Below are 14,980 nucleotides of genomic sequence, written 5' to 3'. Positions count from 1 at the left end.
TCCTTTTGTCTTCATAAGCTCCATTTTTGTTCCTGGGGACCCGGGGAGGGACTGGCAAGATGAAATTGCAAAGGGGAAGGAGAAAATTCCCCGCTCCGAACCCACACGGGCTCACCTGTTCGGCCGCTGCTCCCCGGCACAAAGATTCGTCCCTCGGCACCTCCTTTAAGCGATGCTCCACGTACCCAAGCGCGAATCCAGGCGTTGCCCCCGACCCTGTGGGAAGCTCTCGCAGTCCTTCCATGAGACAGCGCCGGGAGCGCCCCTTAAACCCCTCCACTCAGCAGCTCCATGCAAAAGGGAGCTGAGGCAAAGCCTCCCCCTAAAACAGCCTCGCCCCGGCAGGAGCCGGCCCCTCATCATCCTCACACTCACACCTGGGCTGCTCCGAGCCCCCATCATCCTCACAGCTCACACCTGGGCTGCTCCGAGCCCCCATCATATATTTTTCATATTTATATTCGCATTCATATTTAGAATTTATATTACTGTATAATAAAAATTATATTATATATTGCATCTCTTCATGTTATTTACATAGATTTCTATTCCTATTCATAGTTTGGTATTATATCTTTATATCTCTATATATTTATTATATATTTCTGTATGTCGATTTACATTTCTATAGTACTTATATTATTTAAAATAAAACCCCTGCCTCTAACGAAATAAAAAGCAAAGACACCCCTTTATTTAAAACACATTTAAAATTTTAAAAATAATTTTGTTTGTCATAATTCTATTCACATCTATATTTGTAATTTTCATTTGTTATATTTATAGATATTATATATATTGGAGAGAATACCTTTTTATATAATAATAGATATATTGTTTTGACACAATAGATTTCTTTTACTTACATATTGATGTACACTGTCCATTTATACATTTCTTTTTATAAATACGTTTCTATTCCATATTGTGTATATCCCTAAAACTTAAATTTATTTGTATATTTTTATAAATATTTTCACATAATAAGTATATATTTCTGTTACGATTTTTACTTCTGCAACACTTGGATTATTTAAAATAAAACCTTTGCCTCCATCCACATTAAAGCCAAAAAGAACCCCTTTCTTCAAAACTGTACTTAAATATTTTTTTAAATTCTATTTTTCAGGTTCATATTCAGATTTACATTTAAAATGTATACTTATGTATACTGTTATTTGTATTCTTCATTACATCTCTTCCTATTATTTGTATTTATTTGTATTTTGTGTTTATATATATATTTATATCTTGATTGTATATCTCAATATTTAGAAATATATAACAATAATATCTACATTCATATTATTTAAAATAAAAACCCTGCCTCTAACACAACAAGAACAAAAAAAAACCCCAACCCTTTGTTTTAAACAATATTTAAATAGATTTTATCCTAATGTTCAATTTTTATATTCATATTTTTATTTAGAATGTATATTAATGTCTATTGCTTACTTATACATTTATCTTTACCAATGTCAATTTATAAATAAATTTATATTCTATATTACATTTGATGTGAGTAGTTATTTAAATTTTTATATTTTTTTTCATATTTTTTTATATTTGATGAAATATTTCTGCGTCAAGATTTTTACTTCTGGAAGACTTATAATATTCAAAATAAAACCCCTGCCTCTACTTAAGTAAAAGCCAAAACATTCCCTTTCTTTTAAACTATATTTACATATTTTTATATTTCTACTCCCATTTATAATTTATATTGCCGTATAATGTTATTTATATTTTATACTACCACTCGTCATATTATTCACATATATTTATATATAAATTTATACTCATACTTTAGCAATTTCTCTTTATATATTTATTATATATTTCTATCTTAAGATCCACATTTCTATATTACTTATATTATTTAAAATAAAACTCCTGCCTCTAACCAAATAAAAACCAAGGACACCCCTTTATTTGAACCAGATTTAAAATTTAGGAAGTAAATTTATTTTTCAAAATTATAATGATATTTATATGGATATTTTTATTTATTTTATTCATAGATGTTCTATATATTAGAGAGAATACCTTCTAATATAATAATAGATATATGTTGTCTGTATTATATTTTTTTTTACTTATATTTATTCAAATTAAATAAATATATACAAATATATATACAAAAACAACGTGATAAGAGACTATGAACTTTTTCAACAGATAACCACAGTACTAATTTCAGACTTGGAAAAATATTTTGGCGTAATCACTACCACATAATTAACCCAAAGTAGAAAAATTCCCAGAAAACCAACAAAACAAACTAAACTCATTTCTGAGCACCATAGTCCTTCCTCACTCACAATATGCAATTAATTCTCTCCTGCCATTTACATCCCCAGCATCATCCCATACTGAGCATTCCTGGCACCAGAAGTCACTCAGAGCCAATTAACATCCAACTTTCCCTTCCTCAGGACTGTGTGCTTTCTGTGTCTTTATGCACACAAGGAGCAGCTGTCAGACCCACCTCTCAGCAGCCTAACAAGCACTCAGATGTTCTCTCCAGGTTCAGGGGCTGCTCACAGTGAGGCAGCTTTCAATCCAGTCAGGATTGCCTCGCTTCTTCCCTGGCAGTAGCCTTGCACAATTACCTCAGCTGGAAGTCAGACCCCACTCCCTGAATTCTCATCTCTGCCTTTAAGTAATGCGTTGTGTGGAAGACTGTGCAGCAGTTTCTGAGAGAAAGTGATTTCAGGAGAAATGGGAAATTCATGGTCTCCAGTTTCTCAGTTAGTTGGTGAGTGTCAGGGGTCATCTAATAACAGCACCATCAACAGTTTCAGCACTACCTCTGTGCAACCAACACTTGTTAGGACATGAAGTGCAGCGCTGTCATGGCTAAACGCTTTCAGGGATCAGGGAAATGGGGAGGAAGCAGGAAGGCAGGAGATCAGGAGTTTCACACTGCCTCTCACCATAGCTCTGTGCCAAGTACTTGACACTGGCAGGGATCTGTGCACAAATCACAAACAGGGCAGGGCTGCTGGGAACTGCCTTGAGCCGTTTGATTTTCCAGCATCAGCCTCATTCCATGGTTACGGCAATGGGAAGATGCCACCAGCTCACATCTCAGGCAGCAGACCAAGAACTCAATGTCACAACTCACTTTATCAGTTTTTTGCCCAATCACACAAAGCAAAAGCACATTGACAGTAGCTCTATCCAACCACTGTAAGCACAGGTGCCTTTGGTTAAACAATGCTTGCTTATTTCAAATACAATACCTGCTTGTGAGCCTTAAACACAATGCACAGAGCTCCAGTATTAAGCCTAGAACTTCCTAATATCGTGCTAGATAAACTTTCTGTAGCTTAGGGAGTTATTCTAGGCAAGTGTTAATACACAGACCATTGTTCTATTTGTCCTTGCTTTTCCACAGTTTAAATAGTTTTTCTGCTGACCAATCTCATGGCTGCTGCTCAGCTCTGATCACAGTTCTGCTGTCTCTGAGGCCTGCCTTTTGCAGCTTTCCCAAACCCCTCTGATTTTACACATTCCCACAGTACTCAGTGCTGGATGAACCCTAGTGCAGAAACAGAGGAAGCAGGATTTAGAGTGAGTCTACTCACCCAAAGTACTGGGAAAGAAACTCCCTATCAGATGAGTTCTGCAGATCACAGACAGGAGGAAATGCAGCTACAATGGGTTACGCCTGAGAACTGTGCTCACATGCAGTTTCCCTGGGGGTTTTTGGCCCTGCTAGCAAACGTCACCCTTGGAAGCACATGAGCAGAAACAGATGGGTCCCCCAGCGAGCACCTTGCTAAGATAACCCTCACAAAAAAACCATTCCATCCCCTGTGGTAAATTATAACTGCTGAACTGCCAGCTGATGGCATTGCTGCCCCAGGGCTCTGTGTTTGTAACTCTGCACACGTTGGGAGCGACAGCAGCTGAGCTGACACCTTTCTATGGGGAAGAGCCTTCAGTCTGCACGTCCTTTTCAACCATTTCAAGCAAAGACACCGGCCCAGGGTTACAAGCCGTGGAACTTCTCCTTGAAAATGCTACAGCTGAAATAAAGCTGCCAAGGTGTGCTGATATGGGCCATTCCTGTTTCCCACACAGAACCTGTCACAAAACTAAATGCTGCAACAGGAGCAGACAGCATGCCAAGCAGGCACTGCTGATCTGAAATGTATCCAAAATAACTAAACCTCCTGAGCCTGGAAATCCTGGCTTGAAATTCCATTACAATAAACTTTCCAGCACTGGCACTCTGGGATTTGGAAAGTAGAGTCTGTTCTCTTGGTCTTGTTAATTCCTTGATTTATCCTCACTTTTGTGTTCAGCCCCAAATAAGTCAGATTCTACTCAATTACAGTCTGAACTGTAACTGGACAATATTTCCCTACTCAGCTGATTGGTGTTCCATCACAGTGAAATTAAAAAAAAAAAAAAAAAAAGGCTACAAAGATGCAGCACAGGTCTTTTCTTTCCTTAGCTTGCTATGCCTACTTTTTAATTACTACTCCATTTTCCTAGAAACCTACTTAGACTGGGAGAATACTACCAGTTACCTGCCTATCTGTGAAAGTTATCACAAAAACCAGAAGAAATAATCCAGATTAGGACCAAAAACAGCCCCCCCCCCCCCCCCCCCCCCAAATTGCCACATCTGCAGAAGAGAATTCCACCAATAAGCCTGTTCTGGTGCAGATATAGCAGGCAGAATTTTTTTCCAAGCAAAATACAGCTGGACCTTGACAAATCCTTCACATTGAAATGAAGTTGTATTTTTGTACCTGGGAAAACTCTAATAAGTATAGTCAAAGAAACTATTCTGATAGAGAAGGGAAATACCTCCTGTATTCACATGTTAAAAAGTCTTGGATTGGTTCCTCAACATTTTGGAATTCACTTCCAGTTTTCTTGCCCAGCACAGCAATCACTGCCAGTCTCAGTCACAGGTGCATTGACAGAATCCTAAAAGATGCTGAGGACCAGTCCTAAATTCATTTATGAGTTCAGTTCTGTTATCAGAAGGATAGCATCAGTTTTCTTTGTCCCTATCTAGTTTTCTTCCTCGATTTTCAATTTCCCAGAAGGGAAGCCCCAGACTTCCACATCTGTCCTTTCCTTACTGGAAGCCTCCTCAGGGAAGATGAGGCATTATCAGATGTCATTTCTTCCCTTGTCCTGGGGACCCTCAAACACCACCACAGTCTGATTACTTGTTTAGAGACAAAACCATTTGAATTAGTGCTAGGAACCTTGTCCCACCTCTATTGGACCTCTATTTCTGCTTCTCTTGTATTTTTATTTCACCAGACTGCAACTTGTTCAGATTTGTTTGTCAGCAAACCTGGTATGTCAAAAAATTGTTCAACTGAGAAGCTCCATCTCAAAGTGCTTAGGCTATCAGATAACCCAGGCAATGTTTTACTCACACCCTGATAGTTAAAACTATTAAACTTGCATCCCACCTAGCATGTTGACACAGCATTACCAGGAAACAAAGTTCATTTTGTCTACACATGCAAAAATCATGAGGTGAAAGACGTGGCAGAGCATTTTGACTGATACAGCAAAGTTCTTATGACATAAAGTAGTGTGTGTGGTTTTCCTGGTTGGGTTTTTTTTTTTTTTTTTCTGTTGTTGCTGTATCTTTATTTTTTTTAATAATACACAAAGTTCAGTCATTTGAGAAAACCCTCAAAGAGTAATTGCCACACCAGCGCTATTTAGCATGTTCCTTTCTCCTTTTTTCCCTGACTGAAACCCACATCAAGTAATTACATGCAATTAAACATATTCTTTCCAATGCTTTTGCCTTGTTTTCTTTTTTCATTTCACTACAATTACTGTGAATTCTTTTACTCATCAACTTGCACTTTTCAAGCAAATTTTCATGCATTTTATGCATCAAAAGGGCCAATACCTCAAAGAGGAGGATCTTTGTAGCCTGCCCTGATGGGGGGCCATTTCATCCAAATCTCATCATTTTCATCCAAATCTGTGCTGCGCCTCATCAAGGCTCTGATAATGGGCTCTACACAGCAGAAATAGTCAAATTGCAATTGGAACCAGAGAAATTTTTTTTATTTGCTGCAAAGTAGCAATTACACAAATCTTCAGCTACAAAAGGGAACCTCTCAAACAACAATGCTGTAAATCAAGCAGTTTGTTCACTTGAGATAGGAACCTAATAAGAGAAAAATATTCTCCAAAAGAATTCATCCCATCATTGAATTTTTAGGCTGTTTGAGATACAGACTGTGTCTGGATGCCTAAGGGGGTCTTAAGAGCCACACAGGCAGTGGTATGGTGCAAATAACAAACACATGTGAGTCAGCACTGACAGACAGAAAGGGCAGGATCCCTGTCCTTTATCAAATCACTATGGATAGGATCTTCCTTGTCTCAAATATTTTAGGAGCACAAACACTCTTCAGCCTCCATTAAATAACATGGTATTGACTCCTCTCTATGCCACGGATTGAAGAAACATGCTACAGCCTCACCTAGAGGAGTTATAACAACTCCCACTCCTATTCTCAGGTGACCTGTCCAATTACTAACTAAAACAGCTTAATAACAGAAATATAGTCAGAGACCAACAGAACTAATAAACCTTCTTCTACAGAACATCATACTTGTTTCTCATCCTCTCCATGAACCAGTCACCACCAAAAACATATTGGGAAACCAGAGAGCCTGAAGGAAACCATTCCTCCATGCACTCCATGTTCTTAGCACTCAAAGCTGCAGGGAATTTTCCTTGAGCAGGTAAGGATATGGTGACAATGCACTTTGAGACTATTACTGCATGATGCTCCCAGGCAATCCATTCAAACAGACTGATTCACTTCAGCCCAGCTGAGCACACCACAGAAGCAGAATAACTCTGCTAGAGCTGGTTTCTGTATGGAACAGGCTGATGAGCTCCAGCCACTGTGCTGTGCCCAGTCATTCCAGCTCAGCTCTCTGAATTTCTGCTGAAATGGGAAGGCAGGTTGCCAACACAGGCTGGGATTAGACAGAAGGCAGCACTGAAATCAGCTGAGGACTCAGGAGCTCCACACCTGAGAGCTCACATGTGTTTTGTTCTGCTGAAAATCCAATTTTGTCACTGGTCTGGAATGAGGAGTGTTCTTGAATCATTTTCATCTGAGAAGCAGTTGAAAATATGTATAGGAATATATAGTATACATAGAAATAGATGTTATATAGTATATATACTTCATATATATCAATTACTATATAAAATTATATATTTTATATTTTATATATAATTATTAAATAATATATATAATTATATATATATAGAGTTATATCTAGAGCTATGTGTTAAACCATCCATTTTTGCCTGAAAATCAGTTCCCTGTCTGAAGTTAAAATCATGAACAGTGAACATGTTATGGACAGTGGAAGCTGCAAGCCAAACTAATTTACAGATGGAGAGTCGCGCTTCACGGCACCTTTTACGACAGTCGCGCTTTACGGCCGTCTTTACGACAGTCGCGCTTTACGGCACCTTTTACGACAGTCGCGTTTTACGGCCGCCTTTACGACAGTCGCGCTTTACGGCACCTTTTACGACAGTCGCGCTTCACGGCACATTTTACGACAGTCGCGCTTTACGACACCTTTTACGACAGTCGCGCTTTACGGCACCTTTTACGACAGTCGCGCTTTACGGCCGTCTTTACGACAGTCGCGCTTTACGACCGTCTTTACGACAGTCGCGCTTTACGGCCGTCTTTACGACAGTCGCGCTTTACGGCACCTTTTACGACAGTCGCGCTTTACGACACCTTTTACGACAGTCGCGCTTTACGGCCGTCTTTACGACAGTCGCGCTTTACGGCACCTTTTACGACAGTCGCGCTTTACGGCCGTCTTTACGACAGTCGCGCTTTACGACACCTTTTACGACAGTCGCGCTTTACGGCCGTCTTTACGACAGTCGCGCTTTACGGCACCTTTTACGACAGTCGCGCTTTACGACACCTTTTACGACAGTCGCGCTTTACGGCCGTCTTTACGACAGTCGCGCTTTACGACACCTTTTACGACAGTCGCGTTTTACGACCGCCTTTACGACAGTCGCGCTTTACGGTCGTCTTTACGACAGTCGCGCTTTACGGCCGTCTTTACGACAGTCGCGCTTTACGGCACCTTTTACGACAGTCGCGCTTTACGACACCTTTTACGACAGTCGCGCTTTACGGCCGTCTTTACGACAGTCGCGCTTTACGGCCGTCTTTACGACAGTCGCGCTTTACGGCACCTTTTACGACAGTCGCGCTTTACGGCCGTCTTTACGACAGTCGCGCTTTACGGCACCTTTTACGACAGTTGCGCTTTACGGCACCCTTTACGACAGTCGCGCTTTACGGCCGTCTTTACGACAGTCGCGCTTTCCGGCACCTTTTACGACAGTCGCGCTTTACGGCAGCTTTTTTACGACAGTCGCGCTTTACGGCACCTTTTACGACAGTCGCGCTTTACGGCCGTCTTTACGACAGTCGCGCTTTACGGCACCTTTTACGACAGTCGCGCTTTACGGCCGTCTTTACGACAGTCGCGCTTTACGGCACCTTTTACGACAGTCGCGCTTTACGGCACCCTTTACGACAGTCGCGCTTTACGGCCGTCTTTACGACAGTCGCGCTTTCCGGCACCTTTTACGACAGTCGCGCTTTACGGCAGCTTTTTTACGACAGTCGCGCTTTACGGCACCTTTTACGACAGTCGCGCTTTACGGCCGTCTTTACGACAGTCGCGCTTTACGACCGTCTTTACGACAGTCGCGCTTTACGGCACCTTTTACGACAGTCGCGCTTTACGACAGTCGCGCTTCACGGCACCTTTTACGACAGTCGCGCTTTACGGCCGTCTTTACGACAGTCGCGCTTTACGGCACCTTTTTACGACAGTCTCGCTTTACGGCACCTTTTACGACAGTCGCGCTTTACGGCCGTCTTTACGACAGTCGCGCTTTACGACCGTCTTTACGACAGTTGCGCTTTACGACGCCTTTTACGACATTCGCGCTTTACGGCCGTCTTTACGACAGTCGCGCTTTACGACGCCTTTTACGACATTCGCGCTTTACGGCACCTTTTACGACAGTCGCGCTTTACGACACAATTTGCGACAGGTTTTTCTTGCCCATCTTGGAGTTTTTTCTTGCCAGTCCTGGGGGGTTTTTTCCGGGTTTATTCTCGCCCCTCTTGAGTTTTTTAATGTGTTTTTTGTCGATCTTCTCCTTGCCCATCTTGATTTTTTTTGTTTTGGAGGTTTCGTTCCTGCCCATCTTGAGGTTTTTTTCTTGGTTTTATCTGGGTTTTTCTTGCCCGTCTTGGGGTTTTTTCCGGTTTTTACCCCTGTTTTATTTTTCTGGGTTTTTTCTGGTCCATCTTGGTTTGTTTTTTTTTCCTGGGTTTTCTTGCCCATCTTGGGGCTTTTTAGCTTTGTTTCCTGGGTTTGCTCTTGCCCATCTTGGGTTTTTTGGGTCTTTTCTAGCCTATCTTGGGGTATTTTTCTGGGTTTTTACTCGGCCGGGACCAAAAAAAAAAAAAACCCACAGCCGGGATGAAGGCGGCTGGGGATTTTTTATTCTCAATTTAACAGTGAGTTGCAAAACCTGAAAAGCAAAAGTCATATACACAACGTTAAATCCAGTCATCATGCGCTCACACACGCAGAGACAAGCAGACAGACACAGCCACGTGTTCTAACACACACTCACCCACTCCTTCCACTTACACGCTCGCTGTGGCCCTTACCGGAGATGCTGAAGAAGGTGCTTTGACACATCTTCTGGCTGCTGCTCCTTGAGGTAAATGGCAGATCCTGGGGAAATCAGCAGCCTCAGGGACCTGTGAGACGACAGGAAGGGTCAACAAGTGGCTGACAGCTAGGACTTGTCCCCACTGTGCATGGATGTATTTTCTACTCAAAATCCCACAAAAGACAGATGAACAGTAAAGTTGATATAACTGTTCTACCTAACTGTGACTACAGTCCAGGGCCGGGCAGCTCCATTCCTAAGTGGTACAGTGTAAGTACGCACAATATAAGCTGACGCATACAGTGCAAGTGTACATAGAGTGTAAGTACAGACAATAGAAGGCGACATGCTTACATACAGAGTAAGCACAGACAATATACTGTATGTAAGTGCATCGCCTTATAAGTACATACAGTATAAGCCAGCATAGGTACATACAATATAAACCACAACTTAACATAACTCTCTGGAAGATTACTTATACCCTTTGAGAAGATGCAACTTATAGAACTACTGCAGTCACGTGAGGAGGGTGTAAGATGCTCCCTCTAGAAGTCCAAGAAAATGGAAAAAAAATGCACTACCAAAGCTGATAGTAAGAAGGAAGATGGATGAGAACATCTTGTCCCTGTGAGACATTCCTGTCTCAAAGAGTAAAAATGTAAAGATGCTGGAATAAGGGATATCCGGAAAGGAATGTGAGTAGAACACAGGCTATATGGCACAGAAGAGAGCCAATAAAGCATCGAGATGTAACAAAGGCCTATGACGTGGAAGACAATGGACACACACTACATAACACAGACACCATAACAGACACATACGACCTAACACAGAGACAAGTTGCAACTGCTTGGCACTTTCCCTTTAGGGACCCGAGAGTCCTAGCACAAGACGAGCCAGAGGCCGATGAGGCCAAGGGAAAGGAAGCCCTATGACAGCAGCACGTGATGATGAAATGTAACTCATTAAAGGAAGTTAGGGCCAAAGCAGTTAGGAGGATGCTCGAGAGGCTCAGCAAGCCTAGAGAAGGAAGCGGACTGCCAGGTGACTGCGGCTACAGCTCCGGACCTGAAGGCGAGCTCCTCGGGGGAAAGAGCCATGACGACATCAAGTCGAGGAAGGCAGATGACGCAAAGTTCACAAGAATGTGGAGATGGGTAGGAACTGCCCTGCCCGGCAAAGGCTCTGGTGAGGCTGAGGAGAAACCCTCTCCCTTTACTTCCAGACAGCCCGTCCCACTACAGACCTCTCTGCTAAGCTGACATCAGATTGCCTCCTGTGATAGTAAAGGCTTTTCCCCTTCTCCCAACCACTGGCCCCAACACTTAGCTTTTGGAAGACAAGTGGACAAAATCCATCCTCGGTCGGACGTGCACGTTGAGATGTTCTCAATCTGTGTGCTTCGGTGCTGCCGCTTCCAAGCTGTGGCTACAAGCCTCCCCAGGGTACCTAAGGCAAAACAGAGAAGGTGACTATTGCCCTCAAAAACAGTAATCCCCAGGACTCCTCCGCACCCCTGCCCCTGCTCACCTCAAGTCTTGGTTTGACTCCAGAGGCCGCCCGGAAGATACCTGCAAAAAGAAAATGTACACACTTAGCACGCTGCTGCATAACGCTCACCTAGGAATCAGCCTGCCTAAACCCCGAGTCACCTGCCCTCCTCTCTTCCCCGGCATGACTAGGGCAGCGACAGCACCTGCAAAGAAACAAAGCTGAAAAGCATACTGAGATACTGTGAAAACACAACCTCCCAACCCTGACAAGTATGCCACACTGATACCTTAAGCTTGAACCCACCTGGCATGGGCATGCTGGGCTAGGGTAGATGGCAAGCAGTCCATCTAAAATAAAAAGAGGAATAATACATACTTAGAGCTGCACCAGAAACTGAGACCTCAGCAATAACAACTGCTTCGGTAAGCTACTCAATGCTCACCTTGCCCACTCAGCCTTGACAGCTGCTCTCTGCCTTGACTTCCTAAAACTAAAGACAAAGAGCAGAGCTGTAGCAGTCACCATTTAGGCTTCCTCTGCAGAGACAAACAGTGACTGACCTTCATGGGGGAATCCCCTCACCCGGAATGGGTGGTTCTGCCCTGGATTTATCCTTCTGCCACTAAAAGAAAGTTAGGATGAAAGTCAAAGGGCCACAGGATAACTTATGGGCTCCAGATATCCTGTGTCCATCTACAAATCCCATCCAGAGTCCAACTACACCCCCCATTACGAATTCCAAGTCCCCAGGACGTCTCTTATTGCACCAGGCTATGCGGCAGGGCAGAGCAGCAGCTCCAGCAAAAATGTGAGCAGACACCCGTGACACAGGACAGACAAGACATGATAAACAATGGGGACAAAACAGGAAAAAAAATCTCTTAGCAAGGAAAATGGCTGCAAGGACTAGAGAACGCAAAAGAAGAAGAGTTGAAGCTAATGGTGAGCTGATGAGGCTCAGAGAACCCTGGAGGAAGAAGATGGTAACTGAATGATTTATTCCAAAAACTGCAAAGATGGATGCCCAAGAATCCTACAGTCAGAATCCTCTCCCTAACCTCACATCCTTACAAGTCCTAATCTGCTATAATGGATCATTGCGCAGCATGGCTGTCCATACAGCTCAGAACAAGACCTGACAAGACATCTGACGGGATGCTTCTAAAAAGAGATGCATTTCTGATGCCTGTGTGAGCTCCCCAGTCAAAAGCTCTATGGCATGGGTGCCAGGGCAAGGAACGCTGAGATCACGGATGCTAGGAAAGGTTTCTGAGAGGCCCCTCACAGGGCTAAGATAAGAGACATGAGATATCCAGACAACACACAATACACAAAAGACAAGTGACACGAGACACACCGGGACTGCTCTGCCCTGCTGCGCACCTCAGCACTGTGATCAAAAGGGAGACTTTGCTTTTATGGGGCCTAAGGGGCCACATCTTGGCTACCCTCATTGCCAGAGCCAACTCAGACCCCAAACTCGAGGAGTCCTGACCCACCACCCCACGTTCATCACCTCTGTGGGTTACAGCAATCTGCTTATCTCTCAGACATCAGGGTATGCCGGTCTCAGGTGCAAAGAAAGGCCACCTACTCACCTTGGAAGGTCCTGCTAGCACCAGGCTGGTGTCTCTCAGACAGCTGTAGTAAAGAAAAGCAAATATCAGTGCTTGATCTTGGCACCACATTGACCAAAACCCCACCACTCTGCTACTCACCGCGCTCCTAGGAATGCCCAGCACCTCCTAACCGTGACCCTCTGCCATGGATGCAATGCATCCACACCTGAAAGAAAGTTAGAACATATGTCAAACACCTCCAGGATAACTCTCAAACTGGAAACACCTTATGTCAATCTAGGAATAGCATCTAGAAATTTGTAATGCGGGGTATACTTGGGCTCAACTCCGCAGGCTTCTCCTATTGCAGCAGGCCATGCGGCAGGGCAGAACAGCTCCAGCACAAATACCTGCAGACACCCGTGACACAGAACATGACAAACAGGGGGACATGAAACACGACACATCATGCTTGTAGTGAGGGCCTCGAGGGAAGAGGGCAAAAGGGACCCCAAAGACACACTAGGGAACACAGCACACCGGACAACATGACGCACACCGGAGCTGTTCTGCACTGCCCGCCTGAAAGCTGCCATCAAAAGTAGAGCCTCTCCCTTTAGCTGTCCTAAGAGGCCCTTGGACAACATTGCCTTTCCCTCTGCTCATTTCTAAATCTATCCCAAGAACTCCCAACCCACTATTCTCTCATCTCCAGGCCGTGGCCCCCAACTTATCTTTTGGATGATCGGCGATGTGGATCCACGTTGCACCTGAAATGAGTCTGCCTCCGAGGGCCTCGTGAGCGCCTATGAGCCTCTTGGTCAGCTACAATAAAGAAAACCAAAACCAAAGTGTGAGTCCAGAGTTATGTGGGCCAAATCCCTGCAAGGCAGTTACTGGCCCTTTCCTGAGTGTGCCTGGCTCCCTCAGGCTCCAGCTTCATCCTGATTCCAAGGCTGTGGCCTTCATTAGGGGTGCTACCTGGGTAAGAGAAAGGCAAAGTTAAATGGCATTGCTGTGAGTGCAGTGGATGACCTTGTGTGCTGTAAGACATGGGAATGCCTCTGCTAGGCTTCTGAACAGCCTTGTGTGTGGGGGGGCCCTCAAATAAACAAATCAACACCCTTTCTCACCCTGCTGCCTGCAAACCCCCTCCCAAGAACTCCTAACTGGATACCTGATCACCCTCCCTCTCCCAGTCACAATCCTCAACTCACCTGAAGCCTCAATCTCAAACATCATCCTTGACACAGGGCAGATCTCTCTTGCGACATGATCAGTCTGCTGGAAAATTGTTGTTCTTGAGAGCTGAGCAATAACAACCACTTCTCTCCGCTGCTCACCTAGGCTGCTGGTATCCAGATTTATTTCCTAAAAAGAAAGACAAAGAACAGTGCTGTAACACAGTCACCATACACACTTCTGCTGCAGAGACAAATGGGGCCTCACCTGCTCGGGGCAATCCCCTCACCCGGGATGGGGCCCTCTGGCACAGATTTAATCCATCTCAATCTGAAAGAAAAGTTAGGACAAGAGTCAAACTGTTGCAGGATAACTGAGGAGCTCCAGATATCCTGTGTCCATCTACAAATTCCACCTAGAGTACAACTACACCCCACATCACACATTCCAAGTCCCCGGGCCCTCTCCTATCGCACCAGGCTATGCGGCAGGGCAGAGCAGCCCCAGCACAAATGTGTGCAGACACCCGTGAAACCGGACAGACAGGACAGGACAGGACAGAAAACGGGGACACAACAGGAACAGAAATCTCTTGGCAAGGAAAATGGCTGCAAGAACTGAGAGAATGCAAAGGGAGATGACTGAGTTCAAACTGACGGTCAGCTCATGAGGCTCAGAGAACCCTGGAGGAAGAAGATGCTAACTGAAGGATTTATTCAAGAACAGCAAAGACCGATGCCTAGGAATCCTATGCTCAGAATCCTCTGCCTGCCCTCACATTCTTACAAGTCCTAATCCACCATAATGGATCCAGGTGGGGCATAGCTGTCCAGACAGCTCAGAACAAGACCTGACAAGACACCTGACTGGATGCTTCCAAAGAGAGAAGAGAGTCTGATGCCTGTCTGAGCTCCCCAGTCAAAAGTTCTGTGGCCGGGCTGCCAGGCCAGGGAATGCAGTGATCACAGATGCTAACAAG

The 14,980-nt window shown here is 44.1% G+C and overlaps 1 long non-coding RNA gene across 1 annotated transcript; it reads right to left on the bottom strand.

Moving 5' to 3' along the window:
* Nucleotides 1-11,090: 11,090 nt before the first annotated feature.
* On the bottom strand, nt 11,091-13,015 carry LOC131096137 (uncharacterized). The gene is made up of 7 exons (XR_009115963.1): nt 12,979-13,015; nt 12,859-12,901; nt 11,703-11,750; nt 11,564-11,607; nt 11,419-11,462; nt 11,297-11,337; nt 11,091-11,215 (listed from the first exon to the last, which is right to left on the bottom strand). It is a non-coding gene; the product is annotated as an uncharacterized LOC131096137 (long non-coding RNA).
* Nucleotides 13,016-14,980: the final 1,965 nt, after the last annotated feature.

Source organism: Melospiza georgiana, chromosome Z (assembly GCF_028018845.1).
Source record: "Melospiza georgiana isolate bMelGeo1 chromosome Z, bMelGeo1.pri, whole genome shotgun sequence".
NCBI classification, from domain to species: Eukaryota; Metazoa; Chordata; class Aves; order Passeriformes; family Passerellidae; genus Melospiza; species Melospiza georgiana.
The sequence above is the reverse complement of the archived record's forward strand: the minus strand, read 5'-3'. Positions and strand labels throughout refer to the sequence as shown.